General features: G+C 32.4%; 1 pseudogene; it reads left to right on the top strand.

The window, feature by feature from the left end:
- Window positions 1-356: 356 nt before the first annotated feature.
- LOC149543217 (glucan endo-1,3-beta-glucosidase 2-like) overlaps window positions 357-8,821 on the top strand; it is a 34,325-nt pseudogene continuing 25,860 nt past the window's right edge.

The raw sequence follows: 8,821 nt of genomic DNA, 5'->3' as shown, positions 1-8,821 counted from the left end.
TGTTGACCCATGTTTCATGAGAAATAGTTCACAAGAAACCATCTTTCATGAGACTGCTTGGTACACAACACTCATTCCATCTAGGTGATAATCATAAAGAAGAAGTAATACCCATTATGGTACCATTCCAATTCAAACACATTTAACAATGGTGTTTCCATCCATTTATTCTCATGAGAGATAGGTTCTTGTGAGCCTCTACTCATGTAACATAGGTTAATGAGATTTAATCAATAACTACACTATTGAACCTTGATAGTGTTATCATAATTTGACATTTTTTGGAGAATATCTCCTATTTATTAATATATTTCATCTTTCTTCATAAGATTTAGTCATTGTGAATTTAATCTGAAATGTCTCGGTCTCAAAGATTATTCTTGTCTACACTTGACACAGGCAAGTATATAAATGCACCATTATCAAGCTTTTATTGGTCATATTTCTCTCTATTTCTCACTAGCTAAACTACACTTGTGTTTTGTGTATGATTTAGAAGGAACCCCTATTGGAGTGTAATATGATCCAAGAGACAACCACTTGTTATCTCCTAATAAGTTGGCACAAATCCTCAAGGAATATGACATATATCAAGTTAGTCTTATGGAAGCCAATCCCATTATTTTGGATAGTTTATCCAAGACAAGTATTTTAGGTGACTATGGATTTGAGCCACAAAGAAATATAGGATATATTAAGTTATTCTTATAATTTCTATTGAATTTGGTCATGAATCAATGACAAAAGAGGCAATAGTATCACCAATGTCCACCATGAAAGCCATTTATTCTACTCTTTCTAATTTAAGTCTGGATGAGCACATCAAGATTACAACCCTCTCATCTTCTTTTCTTTAAGATGTATTTTTGGGGCATGCATCTACTTTGACCAAGGATTTGAACACGGTTCTAATTCATTCACTTTTGGATTTTATCTCTAAAACTTGATCCTTTCTAGTAGCAAACAAAATCATCAACAAAAAATCTTTCCATGGTGAAGACCTTAGTAACTTGATAGTTACTGTTGCTACCAATTTGATAAATTTTCTCCAATATACAGATATTCATATAGTCATATTGTTTTTTATTTCACCTCTTCTAGATAAGATATAATAGTTCAAGTTCCTATTCAAGGTTTAAATATCGCAAACATGCTTGCGGTGCTTTTAAAAATGAGGTCTTTGAACTTTTCTGCATAGTAAAAGTTAGGTAGACTAGAATAGTTTCCTCCAGATTGAGAGAACCTTTGGATGCAAAATAAACACTACAAGGAATGATGTACAACTAAATTCTTCTCTTATTGGGGAGACTACTCAAACTACACCTGTCACTACTCTCATCACTATGCTCAAAACTCCCATATTTACACCCATGACACTTCTCCTATTACTATGCCAACAAGAATTGTAAGCACTCTTACAACTCATGTGGTAACACTAGTCACAACTCCCACCACTCCAATGACACCCACCACTTTAACAACACCTGCAATTGTCTTAACTTGGTGCATAGCAAAGCCTAGTGTGGCATACAAGCCTTGAGTGGTATACAAGCATGTCAGTTACCCTAGATTATGTTTGTGGAGAGGTATAGATTGTTCAATAATACATCAAGGAGGTGCTTTCCATAATCTAGATGTTGTTACAGCTTAGGCCTCCTATTCTTTTGATAACTACTACAAGAAGAATGGTGTGACTCCTACTAGTTGTGAGTTTGACAATAATTCAAAGGTAACTGCTCAAGATCCAAGTAAGTTTCTCATATCCTACATATGTTATGTTAACTTTTCTTACAAGATCAAGGACATTGCAGAATTAGATAGAGATTTATTATCTATAAGCACAGAAAAAATCCATAAACCAATTATATTCTCATTCTATGTCTAAAGGGGGCCAAGTAACCAACAAAAAAGAAAAAAAAAACCAAAAATTGGAATAAAAATAATAATAGACCAGAAATAGACTCTAGTTCACTAATTCAACCATGAGGTTTACTATCAACATTAAATAGTTACAACACCTTCAATCAAATCACCAAATTTTCATTCCTTTTCCTTCAATGTGCATTTCAAGGATATAATACATTCCATTAATTGTATTTAATCATTACATGCCTAATGTAGTTCGCTCAAACAGTCAAAAGAATCCAAATATCAGTTTGTTCTACCAAGTCTTATGAAATTCACTATTTAGACCCTTTAGGGCATCAATTTACACACAAGAGACACTAAATTTTGGTATGACACCAACACACTTGAGATACCTATCAACATCCTACAAAATACCAAAATATCTTAAATTTTGGATGGTTCAAGTACAAGATATTTGCAAACCAACCCAACTACTTATGTTACTGAGGGTTTTTAAGAAATTTTAAAAAAAAATCCATTTAATAATCCATTATATTCTATGGCTGATGTTTAAATTTATTTTGCAACAAAGTACACATCCTCAAATCTATTCTATGGCTCATTCAATCCATCTTCATGCAAAAAATTGCTTGGAAATAGAGGAAAAGGTGACAAGTATAGGAAAAAAATTGAAATCTTAATATGACAGTCAATTTTAATCCCTTTTCTTGCAATAGTAATTAAATACATTGGTTTTGGCACCTTTTTTGACCTCTTACAGGTAGGAGATTTGGAAACAACTAAAAATATTCTCTGAAATGTCAATGGATGGTTCATCTATTAGTAAATTGAATGGTTCTAATAAGCCCACCAAGGACCAAATTGTTTACATTATAAGTGATGCATATGAAATACCTAAAATCACTTTGTCGTTATGAAATCATTAAAAATCAAATGTATTCCTCCTAAACAATATGATTCCTAACCTCATTTCTTCTAAATCTATCACAACAAATACACACATTAAGAGCATCGATAATTTTTTCTTGTTTAAATAATGTGCTTGTGTAACCTAGTTTTTTTTAGAAACAAAAATAGAAATTAATTTTCAACATTTAAAATTAAAAGATAAATCAAAATATTTATAATATTGTTTTTGATAAAGGTGTGAGGGAGAAGATCTTAAATCTGATCACATTACATCTCTAACTATCCCCTTCTTCATACTTGCCTTAATGACTTTCAAATGTGTTTCAAGGTGTTATAATACCCTTTTCTGCACATGTATGTTGTACACAACATAGACTATTATAATATCCCTTTTTTCACTATGAATGTTCTATACAACATGTAACTTTCCTTTCCATGAGACTACCCTCTATTACCTTGGCAGTATCCTTTCTCCACATTGATGCTATTTTGGATAGTCATAGCATATAATTTTATACCCCTCAATGTGGTTCCTAGGGACAAACTATGGTGGCTAGAATGGAAGAACTTGGTATTCCTATGCATCTTTGAGTGGCTGTTGATAGATTCTATGAAGATTTTAAAGTTAAAATGAGAACTTCTACATGCAATTTAGAAAGCTTTACGAGTGATATTGGGGTGTAAAAATGGTTCACTCTTTCAATATGTTAACAAACTTGAAGAATGTTTGAAGATATGAGTTGGACATGGTGTTTGTTTGGTTGAGTTTGTGAAAAAGCCTTTTTTAGATGTTTGATATTATTTAATTTTCTAAATCAGTTCATGGGTTGAAATAGCAATATATGCCCTTGAGTATTTTTATAGAGACGTAGGTAGAAAGTCAATATTAGCAAGATCAAAATCATGATTTTCTCCTATAGTAGAAATAAAATTGGGATACTTTCTACTTTGAAGGCATCAATGTTGATATAGTAACTAAATACTAGTATCCAAGGATTGACTTCACCAACAAGCTTAGTTGGTAAGGCTACAAAAAGAAGAGAACTTTGGGAGGCTAGAAAAAATTATTTGATCTAAAAAATAGGTTTAAAGGAACAATTATGGGATTAGAAACCATTCAAATTATTTTTGAGCTTTTACTGCTTCTAGTGTTTCTTTGATGTGAATTGTGGGCTAGTAGTACCTCAAAAGTGAAGTCGAGACAATTAGAGAATTTTTTTTAAAAAAATTGATCACAAGAAGTTCAAATAAAAGGTTTAATTTCATGTGTGAGATTATCCTATGTAAAATTGGGGATGATCCTATTGAGGCAATTGATATGCTGCATCTAATAAGATATCTAAAAGACATTGAACAAATGGAAGTTAGTAACTAGAATTTTAAGACTTTGGTGACATTTTTTAGGCTCACAAATGTGCTAGCCAACTTCCAATTGACAATGAATGGAAATTAAAACCTTATTTGAGAATATTTGTGTTGGTTACTAACAAGCATCACAGGAACACATAGTTTACCTAGGCATAGTGTTATGCCCCAAATTAAAACAATGCTAAGAATTATGGAATCAGTTTAAAAATTTGACAGAGTATGCAATCAATTTGAAACTTCGATAGAGTATTGATTAACAAAACTCTCTATCACTATTCAAGTCAGAAGTTTATCATTTGCAATGTGTCATTGTTATATGATTTATGATATTTTTGTTCATCTTTAAATTCTACCTTCTCTATTATGCCTCTAAACATTTACCATGATATTATTATTAAAAACATATTGCAAAACTAAAATTAAAAACAATACTTTACATTTACAAACTTTAACATTGTTCTTGGTTTGAAAAACCAATTTCATGATTCATAATTTCAGATTTTCTATAAATATCAAATTATATTTAAAAAAAAAAGTTTTACGTACCCAAGTACCCTCATTCCTCATTTTGAGAAATATTCTTACTCATACCTAAAGTACCCAAGTACCCTATCCCCATGGAACCTTGCTATCAAGTCATTTAAATATATAGGTCATGAAATGGATAGTTTGAACTCTATGTGAAAGATCTTGAAATGGACTGTTTGATCTCTGTGTGTATCAAATAGCTTACACCATGAGTTAAGAAATAAGAAAATTGCAATTCATGGGTTAATTGATGTCAGTTTTGTGGGATTCATTGGTAGATTATTCTATAGACCAAGGTCTAGGACATCGATACTGCAACAAAATATAGGTGTCCCAAGTCTAAGAATTAATGCCTCTGGAATGGACGACCAAACATATTTATCACAAAATAACTTTTTTGTTTGTTCTACAACACAATGGTTTATATGTTTTTGTGTTATTGTGGGGTTCTCATCTTTATATATTGCTAAATATATAGGGTTTCTAAATCAATATTTATTTGATTATATTGATTGTTTAAAAATTTTGCTAATTTTTTTTTTTTGTTCCATATGGGTTTCCAAAGTTGGAGTCACAATAAAAATGGGTAGCTTGGCCTTGGAAGCACCAAAGACTCACTTGTGCCTCAAAAGATTCAAGCTTATAAGGTACTTTATGGAACATAATGCAAATGCAACAAAAACTATTGTGCGTGTCTATCAGCTTTTGCAGTTTTGGAACTAGTTCTATGTATTTGTATATTTATCCATGATTTTTTGACTATTTAAATTTTTTGATATCTACAATGTTAACTACATTGGCAAAATTTATGACATAAATTTTTTTCCTTACCTTCACTATCATGATTATTGAAACCTTTTTCTTCCCTACTATTTGAAGTTAGAACTAGCTATAGCTAAACTTGAAAAATTTTGTGTGGCAAGGTTTAATTTTTTGTGTATGTATATATGTGCATGTGAGTGTGCAAATCAAACATTACACAAAATACATAAGAAAATTCAACTTGTTTGAAATGCATGGATGCATAATGAGAAATCATTAGACTATTTTTTGTTGCATGTTCATATGAAGTCTAAGAGAAATGTTTCTACAATATCAATAATTTGAAAGAAATGTACATAAGATAATTTCCATGATGAATTATACCATATAAAGTGTATGAAAATGGTACTTCCCTAGTTGTGTATGATAGCATCGGTTGAGATTATTTCCACCAACTGTTGAAAAACTTATGTGCAAAAATTGGCTGAAATCTCACAAATGTCTCATTGTTATTTATCGTAGTCCTCAATGCCTAGAAATTAAATCCATTGAATTAGGACTTGCTTCGAAAAAGAATGAATAATTAGTTTATAATTTTTTACCTTGTTCATAGCGTATGAAGGAAAATCACCATGCCAAAAAAAAAATCTCTATATAAAATATAGATCTAATCTTCTTGTGTATTTTCTCCTCTCAAGTAGGACTTGGATAACTTATTTAAAGATTCTAGATGTGTCACATATTGCACAAAATAGAAATGGAGTAACAATACTAATGAATTGGTATTATTTGGAAGAGATTAAATAAAGAAAATTAATATTAGTCATTTTGTTGTGGAATGGCTATTCATCACCTACTAAGAGTAGTATCATGAATGATCTCAACCTAACCATTTCTGAGGCATGTTGCATACTATTGCGAAATTATATGCTCCTCTCTCAGCTAGACTTGGGAATGTCAAGCATTCCATTATTTGATGAATCAATTGCTAAATTTTACAGTTTTCTTTATTAAATTATTTGGATCACTTTCCAATGTTGGGGCAATGATTGCGGCTATGATCAGTGAGCTACTTGCTGATCATATTGGAAGAAAAGGGGTATGTTTTTAGGAATTCATGATTTTTGAAGGAAAATATAGCTTAATACATCAATGAACTTATTCCTTTCAATATTAACTAAAGTAAGATGCCCCTTGCATGGATTCTGATATTTTTTTTCTAAGTTTTCTCTTTATATACACAGGCATGGGTTGTAGCCTCAATACCAAACATTTTAGGGTGGATAGTCATTTGTTCGGAAAAGGCAAGTTATACTTTTATATCAATAAAATTACATGTCATATAGGCATGATCCGCAAAAAAATGTCCTAGAATTATGAATCCATGTATTAAACTTAAATTTTAGTTTGAGAAATTATGTAGCTTGTATAGGAAATTAATATGCTTCTATGTTAATTATATTATTGGTATCTGGGTGCGGGATTCCTCAATTTTGTATCTAGGCAGGACATTGACAGGCTTGGGAGTAGGAATTATATCATTCATTATAAGTTCATTGATTTACCATTCATTTATAGGGAATACAATTTTAAGTTTTCTGTCATTACTTATTAGGTGTTTTTTCTCCTCCATAGTGAGATTTATAATATTTTCTTTCCTATTTTAATTCTTATTAATTATTTCTGACAATAAATGGCAAATTTTTGTACCCTCATTTTGCTTGTGAATAATATAAAATCAAATGGAAAATCATTGTTAGCCACAATAGTATTCGAATATACACCTAAAGTAAATTACATTTCCTGCATAGAAAACATATTAAGAGATGGCTTTTACTTTTTCAAAGTTGCAAAATTGCAATTTTGCAACTTTTGTAATTTTGGGCAATTATTGCCATAACTTAAAATTCTTAATTAGACGAGTTCACCAAACTTGGTAAGGGGTCCTATTAGGTTGATTTAGACATTCTAAGATGATTTTTGACCCTTGGTCAACTTTTCTACCACTTTGGTCAACCTAACCCATATTGAGCAACTTATAGGCATAACAACAACCTAGGAGCAAACACCCTCTTAGCAACTAAGTTAAGCTTACCTAAGGACCTAATAGTTCTTATTAAACCACCATTGATGTGGCTAGCATAACAACAAGCCAAAATGACAAGAAAGAAGCACTAGGTACAAACTAGACTACCTAAGTGCTCTTGCACTAAGGTGGTCATGGATGATGGAGGCTCTCTGTAGCCAAAATAAGGGTGTTAGTATGGTTCACCTACCTATTTAGAGCTAATGGTATTGATGATTCAATCTCAAGATCAGTGGTTTAAAAGTTACGTTGTGATGCACCTATGAACTGAAGCACACTACAAGTTTTGGCATCGAGCGAGATCATTGTGTCAAATCCAAATGAAATGTGATATCTCAAAAATGAGATATGTTATTTTAGGCTTTGGCATGACCGTCATGTAGAATTTGAAATTTCATTAATAGCCCTCATCAGCTCTGAGTTATGACACTCAAAAGATTGACCTCAATACACACTTAGAGCACCTTGGAGACTCTTTAGTATGGGGTGATTGCAAACAACAGAGGCTCTCTATAGCTAGAAAAATGGTGTCACTAGGGTTCACCCACCTATCCAGAGCTAATGGTCTTAACAATTTGATGCAAAGATCAGCAGTTTCATAGTTACATTGTGATGTACCTATGAACTGAGGCACACTACGAGTTTTGGCATCAAGCAAGATCGCTATGCCGAATCCAAACAGAATGTGATCTCTCAAAAATGAGATAGGTTATTTTAGGTCTTAGCATGACTATCATGTTGCATTCAATGTTTCATTGATAGCCCTCATGAGGTCTAAGTTATGACCCTTGAAAGATCGACCTTGATACACACTTAGAGCACCTTGGAGACTCTTCGGTATAGGATGGCCGTGAACGATGGATGCTCTCTGCAGCCAGAACAAGGATGCCACTAGGGTTCACATGCCCATCTAGAGATAATGGAACTAATAGTTTGATGCCAAGATTAGTGGTTTCAAAGTTACATTGTGATGCACCTATGAACTGAGGCATACTGCAAGTTTTGGCATTGAGAAAGATCGATGTGCTGAATCCAAATGGAATGTGATATCTCAAAAATGAGATAGGTTATTTTAGGCCTTGACATGATTTTCATATAGAATTTGACATCTCATTGATAGCCCTCATGATCTCCAAGTGATGACCCTCAGAAGATGAACCTCAATATGCACTTAAGCACCTTAAAGACTCTTCGGTATGGGGTGGCCATGGATGATGGAAGCTCTCTGTGGCCAAAACAAGGGTGTCATTAGGGTTCACCCACCCATCTAAAGCTAATGGTGGTGAGGATTTGATGCCA

The sequence above is a fragment of the Cupressus sempervirens genome, chromosome 8 (genome assembly GCF_028749045.1).
Source record: "Cupressus sempervirens isolate cs-2001-9-10 chromosome 8, ASM2874904v1, whole genome shotgun sequence".
NCBI lineage: Eukaryota > Viridiplantae > Streptophyta > Pinopsida > Cupressales > Cupressaceae > Cupressus > Cupressus sempervirens.
This window is presented reverse-complemented; position numbering and strand designations above follow the sequence as displayed.